Below are 14,728 nucleotides of genomic sequence, written 5' to 3' on the forward strand. Positions count from 1 at the left end.
CTGCAAAAAGTGAAATCGAAGCATGTGTTAACGTCTTGTTTCAGGAAAATTCCAGTTTTTGTCTTTTTCTAGTAAGTGTGGCTGAAATTTAGTCTAATGACAACACTTTTTCTAAAAATAAGACTAACACTCGTTTGGATTTCACTTTCTGCAGTGCACAGGCTCACACTGAAACTCTAAGAGATGGAGACGCAGGGAAACAGAAAAAGGGGGTCAGCCATTCAGGAGCATCACTCATCTCCTGCTGTTCAAAGAAAAAAGTGGGGGTTGGAAAAAAACACATGAGCACATACACAGACAGGAAACTGAGCGTCACATGTTGCTCCAAGCTGATGTTATTGTACTCTACAGATTATAGATCAATAAGTCTTTCCAGTTTAGAGGAAGTCACTGGTATTTTCCCATCCTGTGATCTGTCAGTTAGCCGCTCTGTGTAACAGCAGCTTCTTTCCACCTGCTGCTGTCCATCACAGAAAATGACTAACATCACTGCAAAGGCTGATGAATCAGCTGAGGCCATCAGTGGGCTGTTGGTTTGAAGGTACGGGGCCAGAGGATGTCATCCAGTGATTCTGCAGCTAACTGCCTAAAGCTCCAAACCCTGTTCAGGTTTGATAAAACGCTAGGAGTAAATTCTTAACCAACTGATCTCTTACATGGGAGGAAACACACAAAACACAGATGTGTAAGGTTTAATCCAGGTACATTTCAACTGTAAAAACCAGGGGTCTGCAACCTTTACTTCCATAAGAGCCATTTCGCCCCAGCTCGCCTGGATTAAAGTCATTTCAGAGCCACAAACTCTACTTTATCTTCACATTAAAAACTATAAAGTGTTTGAAATTCAAAACATACTTAAAATCTAGTTAAAAAAAAAAGACTTTACAAATCCCGTCTTTACAATTTTGTACATGCAATGTCTACATTTTTTATTTTCAAGAAATTTGCAAATAATTTTGATAAATGCTAAAATTGTAAAAAAAAAAAAAAAAAAAAAAAATGTTTTTTTTAAGAAATTCCAAAAAGTTGCAAAAATTTCAAAAAGTTGCAAAAAAAAAACTTCAAAAAAATTCTTTAAAAAAATTAAATCTCAAAAAGTTTAAAACATTAAAAAAAATTGAATTTCTTTTTGTGTCTTGTCTTCTATATATCAAGCATGTACGTTAAGCTGGCACATTGGCAGAATCTAAATCTGTATTCCCTTCTAGATTAGTCTTTTTGTAGATGTAGTTCTCTTCCCAGGGCTGTAAAACTTGAGGTTAGCCACAGGTGCATGGAAAGTTGGTGGGCTGTTGATGTTGTAGGAGGTGAAGTAAGTGGGAAGGTTAAATTGACAGATTAGATGAAGATTTAGTTCAACTAAATGTTAACGCATGATTTTATTTAGTGTTCATCAATCATCAATACCCTCTGTAAGACAAATAAAAATTATTTATTTCAATGATATTTTTTTAAAGCTACAAGGAGCAAAGGAGTCAAAGGCAAACTCGAGCTCTAAACTCTCTGAATAATGTGATCAATATGCAATCAAAGACTCCTTTCTTCTAGCTGTGTAGAGCTTGAGTTAGAAAACATAACTTGTAAGAACAAATGATGTTAAGTAGAATTAACATAAGTCATATTAGCTATATTTTTAAAGATATTTATATTTATCTTTAACTTAACATTCTTATATCATACAACTTAGACTTAATGTGAACTAATGATTTTGAGTAAAAGTCACTAATATGCACTAATATGACTGCAGTTTAAAATTAAGGTTTAATGTTTCAACAACTTAGCCTCTTTAGTATTAGCTCATGTAAAAAAATAAAGTGTTTTAAGACAACGGGTTTCCACGCAGTTTTCTTGTAAAGTTAATTAATTCATATAAAAGATGCTATGAGGAGGATTGGTTTTAACTGGACTGCCTCGCCACCTTGTGGCCCAGAGTCTTACGCACACTGTCATAAAAATGTGACTTTAAACCAGGCATGTGTTTGTTTTGGAACAAATTTTCTTTGTTCAAGTCAACTTTTACTGGATACAGCACACTAAGATAAGGTATTTATCAGTACAGTTATGTAGCACTAATGTTTGAAAACTGACAACCAGTAAATGTAAGTATACAGTATGTCAGTAGCTGGCTATGCATAGCGCTACTAGCGGCCCGGTGCTACAACATATCCGTAGGCATAGGCTAACATGACAACAAGTGAACACTGTCAGTTCATACAATAGTTTAGTCGTCCATAAGTAGCGATTCTGGCAGTCTGGTGCTCTAAGACATGTCTGTAACATGTAACGTTAGTGAATCCTGGTTATGTCCTGCCAGTCATCAACCAATCAGAGCTAACGTAACTTCACTCATTTTATTAATAGACTGCAGAATAACTGCTGACTGTGGGTTTGAATGAACATTAGCACAAACAGCGTAGCCCCCGTGTTAGCCTTTAGCTCGTGCTCTATCTCTCTCCTGTTTCTCTTTCTTCTGCTCTTCTGTCCTTTTTCTGTCTGACAGTTATGCTCCAGTGTCCACCATCACTACAAATTTAATCACAGAAATCATTTTCAGCAGAGAAAACAGAGATCTCTCTTCTCTAGAGACTTAGACGAGCCATAAATCAATGTGGTCCTGCTCAAACCCGATCGGGGAGATAAAAAGTATTTTTGAAATAACCTACACTGGCGCTGATAATCTCAGTTTTAAGTGTTGATTTACAATAAGGCATCTAGAGGGGGGACTTTTTCAAGATCACTTAAAAACTCCTCACAGCCCCTTTATGAGTGCATGTATATTAGACACAAACAGCATCTTTGAGGGTCCAAGCAGGCACAGGATTTAGGGGGATGGTCTTCAAACATGGGCAGGGAGGTGCAAAATGCCTCCTAATTCCACGTCTATTTACAAATGCATGTTTGATCCATGATTTTATTTATTTTTTTTTTAATCGGATTTAAATTAAATTTGAAACATGACAATGGAAAATGTTTGTTTTACACATTTCTTTGCTGAAAACTTCAAGGGGTAATAACAGTATCAGAGGAGGCAGTGTTGTTGTTGTTGTTGTTTAGGAAACAGCAGTATGTGCACATGAGTAGTTTGATTTTATACTGATCAGCTAAACCAAGTATCTTTTGGCTGTTTTGTTCATCCTTGTCTATTTTTGATCGGTGTGTTAGTTAGTAATAGTAATTCCACAGCAGGGGGTCATTGGTTAGTGTGTTTCAATGAACGTATCACACGAACAGTGACGGTAGAGTCTAACACACTGTCTAAGGTCGTCATGCCTGGAGTTTTTTTTTCTTTTGGCGTTTTCTTTCTACTTCACCAGTACTGTACCACTTTAAATGCCTGAGCTGTGACATGGTTTGTGTTTTGTTTTTGTCCTTAATTGATGCTTCCTTGACTGATGCTCTCTGCAGGTAACATGTGAGGTGAATGCAGCAAAGTAGGTGTGTGTATCATCCGTGATTGTGTGCTGCTGTACAGGATTAATAACCATTACCCAAAGGGTTTAGAGACATCAGAATTAAACATTTAACACAAACATGTGATAAGTACGAAAACCAGGTGATTAAAAAATGTCATCATACATGTTCTACTTACATTAATTAACATGTATTGCTAGGTCAATAACAGAACGTGTTCCTGTTCCACCCCTCTGTCATGAACAGCCCCTTCAACCCAAACATATGTTTGTGCACACGTGTTTGTATCTCCATTTACATGCTACGCTGCCCTGCTGCTCTGAATCGTATACAAACGATCAATGAACACTACAGCCTGCTGCACAGATGTAACAAAACACACACAAGTATGCAGACTCACACTGCCTGCCGCTGACTATGATGCAATAACCCATCTGATGTGACCCCTGAGTGCCATGAGGGCCGGCAGTAATGGGAACGAGCTCGTACACAGCACACATTGGAAACTGGTCCTATTGATTATGCAGGACCTGCTGGCATTCAGGGGACCAGATTACGCAGATAGATCCAAACTTGTTTAGCCTGCTGCCTTTCCCTGTTTGTTTCCTCTTGACTCATGCAGGTCTTCAGGAAACATCTTGGTTTTTAAAGTATGTGCATGTCCGTTAAATGCTTTCAGTCAAACTATCAGCCAATCAGAGAACACTGATGGTCTTTAACCCAGCAGACTGCTACTGCACAATCTGGAGATCCAGAGTTCAGTTCCAGTGGTGCATTACAGGTAGCCTGAGTTTGTTCATCCATTGATTGCACCCAAACCGTGAAGGACACTCTGGGACTGACTTGCCTGGCTGTATTTTCAGATCACTGCTGTAGGGCAACAGTTCAGCATTACTGTAATAGGGACAGATCATTCTCCTGTTAAATAACACAAGCACAGGAAAATAAAACCACTTTAACATTTCCTTTCTCTGGGTCAGATATGATCCACAAAGTGCTCTCTCCTAGAAATTATGATGAACTAACTGAAACCCAAAATGTCCTTGAACAAGCCACTGATCACCTGCCCAACAAGACGGTCAGGAAAATGGATCTGTGAGTTAGAAAGACCTGCTCTGCAGGTGATGAGTTCACCTGGTTGAAACAACTTTGACAGCAGACAGTGAAATAATAAGGCTCATGCTTCTTCCGTTCCCACTCAGTGTTTCTGTTAGTGAGGAATTAAAGGTACGCAGACACATTTGGACCCGCTCTGTGGCTACACATTAACATGTATGAATAAACACCGTTCTCTACTCACCCTGTGGTGTTTGGAAGATGATTTAGCTCCGTACAGCTGTGTAGCAAACGCGTCTTCTCTGCTCGTCAGCTAATTCTCACGGCAGAGCTCGGGTCAGAAACTGTTCCTCCCTCACGCAAAATAACCTTCGCGGTAACTCACCTCCCTCTCTCTCTGAAAGAAGAAGGAGAAGATGAATGAACCGCTGTGTCTCCCTTGCCAACACATTTGCATAAACGCCGCCTCCATCGCGCCGCGATTAGCCGGGCCGCTCTTCAAAGGAGGATCTTCGATACCTGATTGGACGAGGTGAGCTGTCAATGACGAGCTGCGCGCGCTCGTGCCCTCGCGTCCTCTCTTTAGCGCAGCCGTCCGCGTGCACACACACAGAGAGGGATGATGGCAATAAAGCAGGCGGGAGAGGAGCACGCGCAGGGTAATTGCCCAGAAACCACATAAATCTCTACATGTACCTTTCTCTCTTATTAACCTGATTTATAGACAGTTAAATGTTCTCAGCTTTATTGGAAAATGTTGATTAAGGCATTAAATTCAAAATGAATCACATGAACACAATTAATGAAGCAAAATGAAACTACAGAGTTTCTTAAATACTCCTCACCTGTATTATTGTGTTTCTCTTCTTCATACCTGTGTGAGGTTATCCAGTTTGGACTTTCTGCCCCCCCTTCCTTTTTTTAAAATACTTTCGTCCACATGCAGCAGGCAGACCTGTGCGATAAGTGCAGCTCGAAGCATGCCAAACCCATATTCTGTCAGTGTTTTTTAGATGTGAAACCAGTGCCATCCAATTAGGATGAGCCTGTTATTCAGCTATGATGTTTGAGAACCAAAAACTCTGTTTCCCGGCGTCTACATGAAACCATGAAACCAGAGTTTTCCAAAACCTTCACTCTGGCCGGAGTTATCAAAAACACTGATTTTAGTGACTTAAAAGTGTTTCGTGTGGACGACAGGCCTACAGCATATAAAAATATATGCAGTTTTCCAGATTACCAGCTACATGTGGACATGGCCTTAGAGTTTTCCAGTGTCTCTCAGAGTTCGCTGGGGTTCTGTGTTGTGTAGAGCACCCTACACCCCCCAGTGCTTGCCATGCCTTCAAGCAGTGTCGGGTGTGATCTCTGGGCCGTGTTCCCTACCCAGTTCTTTGTGTTAGGCATTCCTGGCCACCTTTAGTGTTTTCTTTATCAGGAGGCTCTCATGTTTTAGTTTCTGTTCAGCTGCTAGCAGTGGTGGTTTCATGTCTCCCTTTTTTGAGCCGAGTTTTTGTTAAGGAGCCTGTTTTTCTCAGCTCGATATTATTTCACCTTTTTCCCTGCCCCTCAGTGATCTTAGTGGTTACCCCTTTGGGGTACTTCAGAACCCCCCTTTTCAGTCCTTTCACTCTTTTCAGCCCGCAGGTGTGTCCAACTTCCCACTATTGTGACAACCTGAGTGTAATGAATCACACCTGCTTTGCATATTGATTAGTGAGCTGAAGATGCTAATCAGAGCAGCCACGATAGTCGACGTAGCACAGAAGAAGAAAAACACAACCAAAGTGAAACTAAACGCCAAACAGATAAAGCTTTTTCTTAAACAAGGGTGAAACTTGGCTCAACTTTCACTCACTTTCAGGAACTTGGAGAGCTGCAAGGGATGAAGAGCAACGCAAGTTAGCTTTCTGCTAACCAGGTATGTGTAAAAAACATGTGATTAGCTTGTGCTAACATACCAAGTCAGTGCATGGCTCTCGAGTCCCTCCTACGTAGAAATATGATCCTACAGGTGGTTGCTGGGCTAGCAGGTGTGTTCACAAAGTCACTGTTGGAGGCTGTGGGGGTGCGCTGCTGCTGACACTGATCCAGAAGGAGCCCAGTTTAAATATTGTGTTTATTGAAAAGTAACAAAAATTCCTGCAGAGCCTACCTTTAAAAAGGTTCAATGCTGAGTTTCAAAACGAAAAAAGAAGAATTGGGAGACAAAAAGATGCAAGTAAGCACTTTATTGCAAACGACAATTTAAGTAAATACTCTGTTTATCAGCTGGTCAAAAGTTGAAAACCACAGCTACAAAAAAAACTGAAAGCCTGCTAAAATAGAAATAAAAGTTTCAGAAAGGACTCAGAAATGAGGATCAGTACAGTTTGGTACAGGTTGGTACCCTCACACAGGAAACGACGATTCTTTGGATCAACCAATACCCTGCAGTGTTTCTAGCTCCACCTTCTGGGGTCAGATCGGTATGTCTGGCACCCCAACAGAAGGGTACCAAAAAGAGAGACTGTACAGGTCAGTAATTAAAGGACCTGTACAAGTTTCGGTCACAGGAATGCCACAATATTTGCATCATACCTAAATGAACTGAACTGCTCGGTGGAAACAAGACTTTTGTTTTGGAAATGCTTGATGAGAGTGTTTCCAGGGGGCTGTGGGAACGTTGCTCCAAGTGGTGAAGATGTCTTCATGGAGGACCTGATGTCCATCTCTGTAAACGTTCCTCTCCATCCATCCCCAAATGTTCTCAGAGTGATGTAGCTCCAATTTATTGCGAGAAACAGTCAAAAATTCTAAAAAAAAAAAAAAAAAAAAGATATTTATATAACAGAAGCTTAATTAAAGTTTACCCTCAAACTTGGAATTTTCCACCGGGAACTCTGGGGTGGTGTGGGTGTTCTGACTTACAAGTCGGAAAATCTGACCTTGGTGGGCAGCCCAGCTGGGCGTTCCTACTTGGAACTCAGAAATTCCGACTTCAGAGTACAAATGGAATGCAGCATTGTTCCTCTGGAAGAAGTCCTTTGTCAGGCGCCCATTGTGACCTGCAGGGTTGTCCTGTTGAAAAGCTCAGTCATTCCCACACAGACCAGGGCCCTCAGTCATGAAGGAGGCCCCCTGCAACATCTCCACAGAGCCAGCCGCCGTTTGACGCCCCTGACCAACCTGAAGCTCCATTGGTCCATTGAAGGAAAAAGCCCCAGATGAAGTGGCAACCTCCGGTCTGGGAATATGAGACAATGCGGCGTCCATGTTTTATACAGTCTATGGATGGCACCCCCTCCACTGTGCCACTGTGAAAACATCTCCGGTGGGATCTCCTCGTCATGTAAGTAACGTTGAAGCCATCAGGATTTCAAGGTTCAGTTTTTCCTCCTTAGAGCATCCAACTGTCTTCACCCTTCAGTGTCCCATGTTTTCTGCTGTCTGAAAAGCTTTGGCCTGGCCTCGCCAGGCGTGTTTTGTTCTCGAAGCTCTTCTCTCTCAGATGGCGTCTGATGGTTATTGGACTGCAGTCGGCTCCAGTAACGGCCTTCATCTGGGTCCAGGATCGTCCCGTGTCTTGACGGACAGCCAATCAGACCCTCAGGCCCAGCTCTAGTGAAATGTTCTTGGGTCTCTCTCTGGACTTTTTTGATCCATAATCCTCAGGATCTTTGAAGAAATCTGAAATGTCTGTCTTACTGCATCTAACCTCAGCAGAGATGGCGTGTTGTGAAAGGCCTTGCTGATGCAGCTTAACAATCGACCATGTTCACAGAGAGAGAGATTTTTAGCCTTTACCATCAGGAGGTCATGACAAAGAGAATACTTGGCAGATAATCACCCTGCATCCACATCTAGAGCAGATTTTCACTTTTAAATATTGTCTCACTCCCATTTCTTCTGTGTGTTTATTTATCTGTTCATTTGTTCTGGACTAATGAGTTATCCATTTATTTTTTTTATTTATTCAATCTTTTATTTCAGTTTTAATCTAAATTTGTTTTAATTTTAACACGCTATTATTAAATTTTAGCATAAGTAAATAAAGTTGATTTAGTTCCCTATCATGAGTTTCAACAAACCTGTAACCGATGTTTCATGTATAAAAAGTGCTATAGTACGAGCAAACTGTAATCGATTGAAGTCTCATATATGTTAACTTTATGATAATGTTGTGATTTGGTGTTCTGTAAATATAAATGTCAGTTAATGTGAAATTTAATCTGGGATAAATGAAAAGATGTCTAAGCTTCCTGCAGTCAATCAGAGGGAGAAGGAGGTAATGATATTAACACTTTTTAATGAGTGCATTTTGCTCATCACAGGATCTTCCTGAAAAGGTCTCAGGGGATCCTTTAGCCTCTGAACACATTTGCATCTCTCATCACCTCACAGGAAGGTTATTACTTTTTAATCTAGAAGCTTTGTCGCCAGATTTGAGTGACAGTGATGATGATGTTGGTTTTTCATGGAAACTTGACACAGATAAAGTGAGGAAATCCACATATGGTTGATGGTTTATCTGTTGAAAGGATTCCTCTGATTCATCAATCTTATACTGTTGGAAAGCTGGTTGATTTCTCTTTTAATTGAAGCTTCATTTGTCAGAAATATCAATGTGTGGGATAAACTCATGTATATATTTGTCCAAATCTGCTCTGCCATTGGCTCCTTTTTGGTTTTGTTTGGTGATAACTGGAGTCTGAAGAAACAAGGCAAATTGGCCATTAAACACTTTAATTATTCAACAAGAGCCTCCCTGTGGAAGGCCATATCTACTATTATTTCAGTTTAAAATTTGTTTAAAAAGTTGCATTGTTGAAATTTTTTTTTTTTTTTTACTAATTTTCTTTTTTTCTGTCCCATATTAAAGACCCTATGACGAGGATCTGTTTTAATTGGACTGCCTCGCCACAGTCTCACACACCCTTTCAAGAAGCATTTTAAAATAACCTGTAATATCGGGGCTGATAATCTCATTCTGAAGTGTGGATTACAATCAGGCATATATCTGGAGAGGAGCCTTTTTCAAGATCACTTATAAACTGCTCACAGCCCCTTTAAGTAAAAGTTATGAGATCCATGTGCTCCAGCTGGAGGTGTAGTCTCTGCATCACCTTACTGCCCTGCCATGTGAACTATACGCAACCCTAAACAAGGTAACTAATTCCACTAAATGAATAGATAGATAAATATTTGAGTTTGTGGTATAACCACATTTAAAGTATGTCTCAGTGTACCCACAATCCTCTTCTCTGTCATATTAAACAGCAGCTAGAGTAACCTCCAGAAGAAAGCTCATGCTTTATCTTTTGAAAGGTTTCTTTCTTTCAACCATCCCTTAATTTCAACTTTTTATCTTATAATTATGACTTTATATGAGCAGATTTTTTTTTTTTAATTGGCAGAAATGGGCTTCCTTACTCCTCTGTCTTTGTGGAACTCAAGCTTAAGCTCCATCTTCAGATCAGTCATATTCAAATCAGTCAAAGAGGAAGTTTTGCAAAGAATACAACAAGTATTATTCCACAAACCAAGAAAGGCAAGGTTTATGATTTAATGACTAAGAAAGAGACCGTCTGTAGTTCTGTGCAGTCATGGCTTTTACGGAGGAAATACTTGTTTTTTTTCTCATAGAAATTATTGCATGTCTGGTGTCTTCAATGAGAATGTAGCGTGTATTTTTTTCTTCCATGGTCTAACAAAGATTTTAACTGTGGTGCATTATTGATTTCTTTGTGCTGATATGTTTTTAGACACTGCCACTGTTATTTGGAAAATCAATCAATCATAAAACCCATTACTGTTTGATATGAGTTTATGTAAGGTACTTACATTAACAGTAGCAGAGTCATAGTTTTATTTATCACATCAACTTACTGTTTAATCAGCCTTAAATGAAACCACATGCTTCCTGATCCAGTCTTACCACATTTACTTTAACATATTAAAGTATCTTTGCTTTTATCCTCAGGTTTTACTGAAGTGAGTTATGAAATGTCTCAGCATGCCTTCCTCTGCAGCAGTTTAATGTGAATTCATGCTGGGATGGAAGCTGTTTTTGAACAAAATGCAGAGAAGAAATGTGTTCCAGTCTGATTCACAAAGGTCAGCCTGGGCCTTTCAGTCTTATATAATCTGTAGCACAAGGTAACTGTCCATCACTCTGAAGAACCACTGCAACTCCCACTCAAGTGATTCTGTGGCATGTGTGTCCTTCATTTCAAGGTAGGCATCAGTCACTCAGAGAGAGGGGGATGAAAACATTAAATCAGTCAATCTGTACCTGATGTAGGAGGACTTAAGGTGGAAGCACAGGAAACACAAACACATCCTGCTTTAATGTCTGGGGAGAAGGAAACAGATCACATGGAACAGAAATATTATATGTTTATGTAATCAAGCTAGGCCGACTTCAAACACAGCTTATTTCAAATATCCAAATATTCATTTTCTAGACATCATACTATTCATTAATTTCAGGACGGGAAAAATTGTGAAACTTTGAAGAACTCTGTGAACAAGGACAGATGCAGACTCAGAAATCAAAAAACAAAACCAAAGATGCTGTCTTTAGAACCGTTTAAGTACCTTTATTTTGGTCACGTGGTCGTGTTGACCTTTAAAACACTCTTTTACATGTTTCAGTCACTGCAAATGTCACATCCACAATGTCTCTACCACAAAAAAATACTTCATAATAAATCATAATGTTTCTTACTGATGGGATGAAATGTACCAGCTGCAGTCCAGCAGTGTTGTAGTCCAGTTGCCATAGCCTGAGTCCAAGTCGAGACCAAAGTAAGAGTCTAGGTCAAGGCCAAGTCCTAGAGGCCATTTACACAACAACAGATTTAGGATGAAACTTAAAAGTACTGTTGCATTTCGGCCTCTCGTTTCCACAGAAACATTTAAGCCAACCAAAAACACAACACTTTGAAAACTGCCTCCAGAGTGGATTTTTCACCACAGTACCAGTGCATCATCCTCACCTCCTTCTCCACAGCTCACAGGGGACATAGGACCTAGCACCAATTAGCATTGACATTCAGGCTACAGGCTGCTAACAGCTGAAATCTTGTGTGTAAAACATGTCATCCCTAAATGTGTTGAGTTGCTGGCATGTGATTGGCTGATTAGATATTTGTAGAAACAAGCAGCTGTGAGTGTAGAGCGCCTCAATAATCTAAACAACGGCCCCTGCTGAATGTCTCATTTCTCTAACATCACTGTCTCCAGGACTGAGGGGAATTTTTTTGTTTGAGGAAACCCATTTTTAAAAGGTCTTTGTATTTTTACCTCCTGATGAAGGTTTGGTGCTGAAACGTTGTGCTATGCTAAGCTAACTGGCTGCTGGCTCAGGTCTTTAGTGTCCAGAACCGACATTGTGGAACAAATCTTGCCATAGAAAGTGTTTCTAGGATGAAAAACGATTCCTCGGACTATTAGAGCCAAAGCTCCTCTCTTCAGCCCACAGTAGTAATTTAAATATGTATAATTGAAACCTGGCTCACTGATGTAAAATGAATGTCTGGCTCTCTAATTGAAAAATGCTTTATTGAGAAGGCATGAATATAGGATGAAGCTCTCTTCTTTTTGCCTCCATGAATATTTATGCTTGTGTGTGTGTCCATCAGCAACAGAGGGTTGCCAAGGGAGACGACCCATCGAGCCCATCCTCACCCTCTCATCCCTCTCCTCTTGCTTTCATCTCTCCAGTCCATGGTCACCCTCCCATCATTAATCTCTACTCTTTGGCTCTGCTCTGTGTTTTACTCCTGGTGTGACCACTTCTCATCCTGAGGGCTGTCTCTTAGCCCATTTAACTAACAGATATCTCTTCAGTGTGTGTGTGTGTTTTCAAACAGGCTGTGTGCAGAGGACAGCGTGTTGCTGTGATTTCCCTCAGCCAGAGGTGATAAAATCTTGTTCATGCTTACCGACGGCTGTGCGAGTTTGTGGCTGGATGGAGAAATTGAAAGCTCCATTCGAGCTTCAGAGTGTGTCTGAGGTTGCACATGTGTGCTGTGTAATTCCCTGTGATCGCGGCCGGTAAACTGTCTAATTGACCTTTCCACTGCCCACAAAGGACGGCTCCTCTGCTCGACTTCTTCCTGCTGTTCCCCCTTCTCCTCTTTCTCTCGTCTTCTTTTCCCGGTCTCTCTACACACCTCCATCCTCCTGTCTCTCTGTTTCCTCTTTGATTTTTTCTCTGTTCTGAAAGTCCAAAAGACAAAATCATTTTGATTATTAATTTAATCAAAGTGATTTTATCTTTAATAATGCCAGTTATTTATCCTGTTCCCCTGGTGCTTCGTGGTATCTATTCATGATTAAAAGCTCAAAAACCCATTTTTTTTCTCTCAAGTGTTTTAAAAAACCTTATTTCAGATTCTGTCTGATCACTTTGTTTTAGCTGCTGTCTCTTTAAGGCTCCCTGCTCCACAAACCCCTCCTTCTGGTCTGTCAGGGTCAAGGTAATGGGTAGGCTTTGGTGAAGGAGGCCCACCGGTGGATCTGTGGACAAAGCCATCCGGCCTTACCCTAACCAGAAACCCTGGATGACCAGCCATGTCCACACACTCCTCACAACCCGCGACATTGCTTTTAGGTCAGGAGACAGAGCACAGTAAGAAATTGCTCAAGTTGAATTAAAGAGAGGGATATAAGAGCTAAGGTGGATTACAGGAGCTGTACAGAGTGCCACTTGTCCAGTAACAACTCATGGGAGATGTAGCGGGGCATACAAGACATCACCAACTTTTGCAACGTTCCAACAGCAGACTCTGGTGCAGAGAAGCTAAAATGCTTCTTTGCCTGTTTTGGGACTGCCCAGCAGCACTCATCTGCCCCAGCCCTGCCCCCACCCGGCTCCTGCACTTTTCCACTTATTGTACAGGAGCATGATGTCGAATGGGTGCTCCTGGCACTGAATCCCAGGAAGGCGGCCAGCCCTGAGTACCTGGCAAGGTGCTCGGAGCGTGCGCCCACCAGCTTGCATCCACCTTTACCAGGATTTTCAATCCCTCCCTGGCCCAGGCAGTCATCCCACCCTGTCCAAAATCAGCCACAATAAACCCAGTGCCAAAGAAGTCCCCCATCACCAGCCAAAACTATAACATCCAGTGGTCCTCACCCCAGTAATTATAAAGTGCTTTGAGAGACTAGTTCTGCAGCACATCAAGCACCACTTCCCCCCAGACTTCAACCCCCACCAGTTTTGCATATCATGTGAACAGATCCACCAAGGATGCCATTGCCCCTTAGCTCTCCACTCTGCACTAAACCACCTGGAGCAGCAGCAGAGCTATGTCCAGATGCTTTTTGTGTATTACAGTTCCACCTACAGTTCAATAATCCCAGACAGACTCTGCACCAAACTGATCACCCTCTGCCTCCCCCTCTCACATGTGCCTGGACGAAGGACTTTATCACCATCCAACCCCAGACCGTGTGGCTTGGCCCCTATCTCTCCTCCACCCCCAAGCTGAGCATCGGCGTCCCACAGGGCTGTGTGCTGAGTCCCCTTCTTTACTGCCTCTACACCCACTACTGCCAACCGGCCCATGATGACAACCGCATCATCAAGTTTGCCGACGACACCACTGTTGTCAGACTCATATTCAGGGGTGATGAGACTGCCTACAGGGAGAAGGTTCTGGAGCTGGTAGCCTGGTCTTCAGAGAACAACCTCTCTCTCAACACCAGGAAAACCAGAGAGATCATCAAAGACTTCAGGAAGCACAGCACCGACCCCCCCCCCCCCCCCCCCCCCCCCCCCCCCCCGTACATCAATGGCGAGCATGTGGAGAGGGTCCACACCATCAGGTTCATTGGCGTCCTGATCTCCGTCAACATCTCCTGGTTAGACAATATTAGGGTCAGGTACACTTCCTGAGAGTCATCAGGAGGCACAACCTTAACACCAGCCTGCTGCTGACCTTCTCCTCATCCATCCAGAGCCTGCTGACCTACTGCATCATGGTAAGGTATGGCAGCTGTACCGTTACAGACAGGAAGAGGCTGCAGAGAGTGGTGAAATCAGCACAGAAGATCATTGGCTGCCCTCTCCCCTCCCTGATGGACATTTACCCCTCCTGTTGCCTCAGCAAAGCTAATTCCATCATCAAAGACAGTTCATACCCTGGCTCTGACCTCTTTGACCTGCTGCCTCCTGGAAGGTGCTACAGGTGCATCAAGACCAGAACCAACAGATTTACAAACAGCTTCTTTCCAAAGCCATAACGTTGCTCAACTCCTATAGGAATTGAAC

At 41.9% G+C, this 14,728-nt stretch overlaps 1 protein-coding gene across 1 annotated transcript in view; it reads right to left on the reverse strand.

Annotated features, from left to right (window-relative positions):
• LOC141802868 (hippocalcin-like protein 4) overlaps positions 1-4,906 on the reverse strand; it is a 40,684-nt gene extending 35,778 nt beyond the window's left edge. Inside the window, exon 1 of the mRNA XM_074686643.1 lies at positions 4,712-4,906. The gene's annotated coding sequence lies outside the window, so the exon portion shown is untranslated. The remainder of the gene's footprint in view (positions 1-4,711) is intronic.
• Between the last annotated feature and the right edge of the window lie 9,822 nt (positions 4,907-14,728).

Source organism: Halichoeres trimaculatus, unplaced genomic scaffold, assembly GCF_033239565.1.
Source record: "Halichoeres trimaculatus isolate MK-OKI-2021-1 unplaced genomic scaffold, fHalTri1.1 fHalTri1_scaffold_14, whole genome shotgun sequence".
Taxonomy (NCBI): domain Eukaryota; kingdom Metazoa; phylum Chordata; class Actinopteri; order Labriformes; family Labridae; genus Halichoeres; species Halichoeres trimaculatus.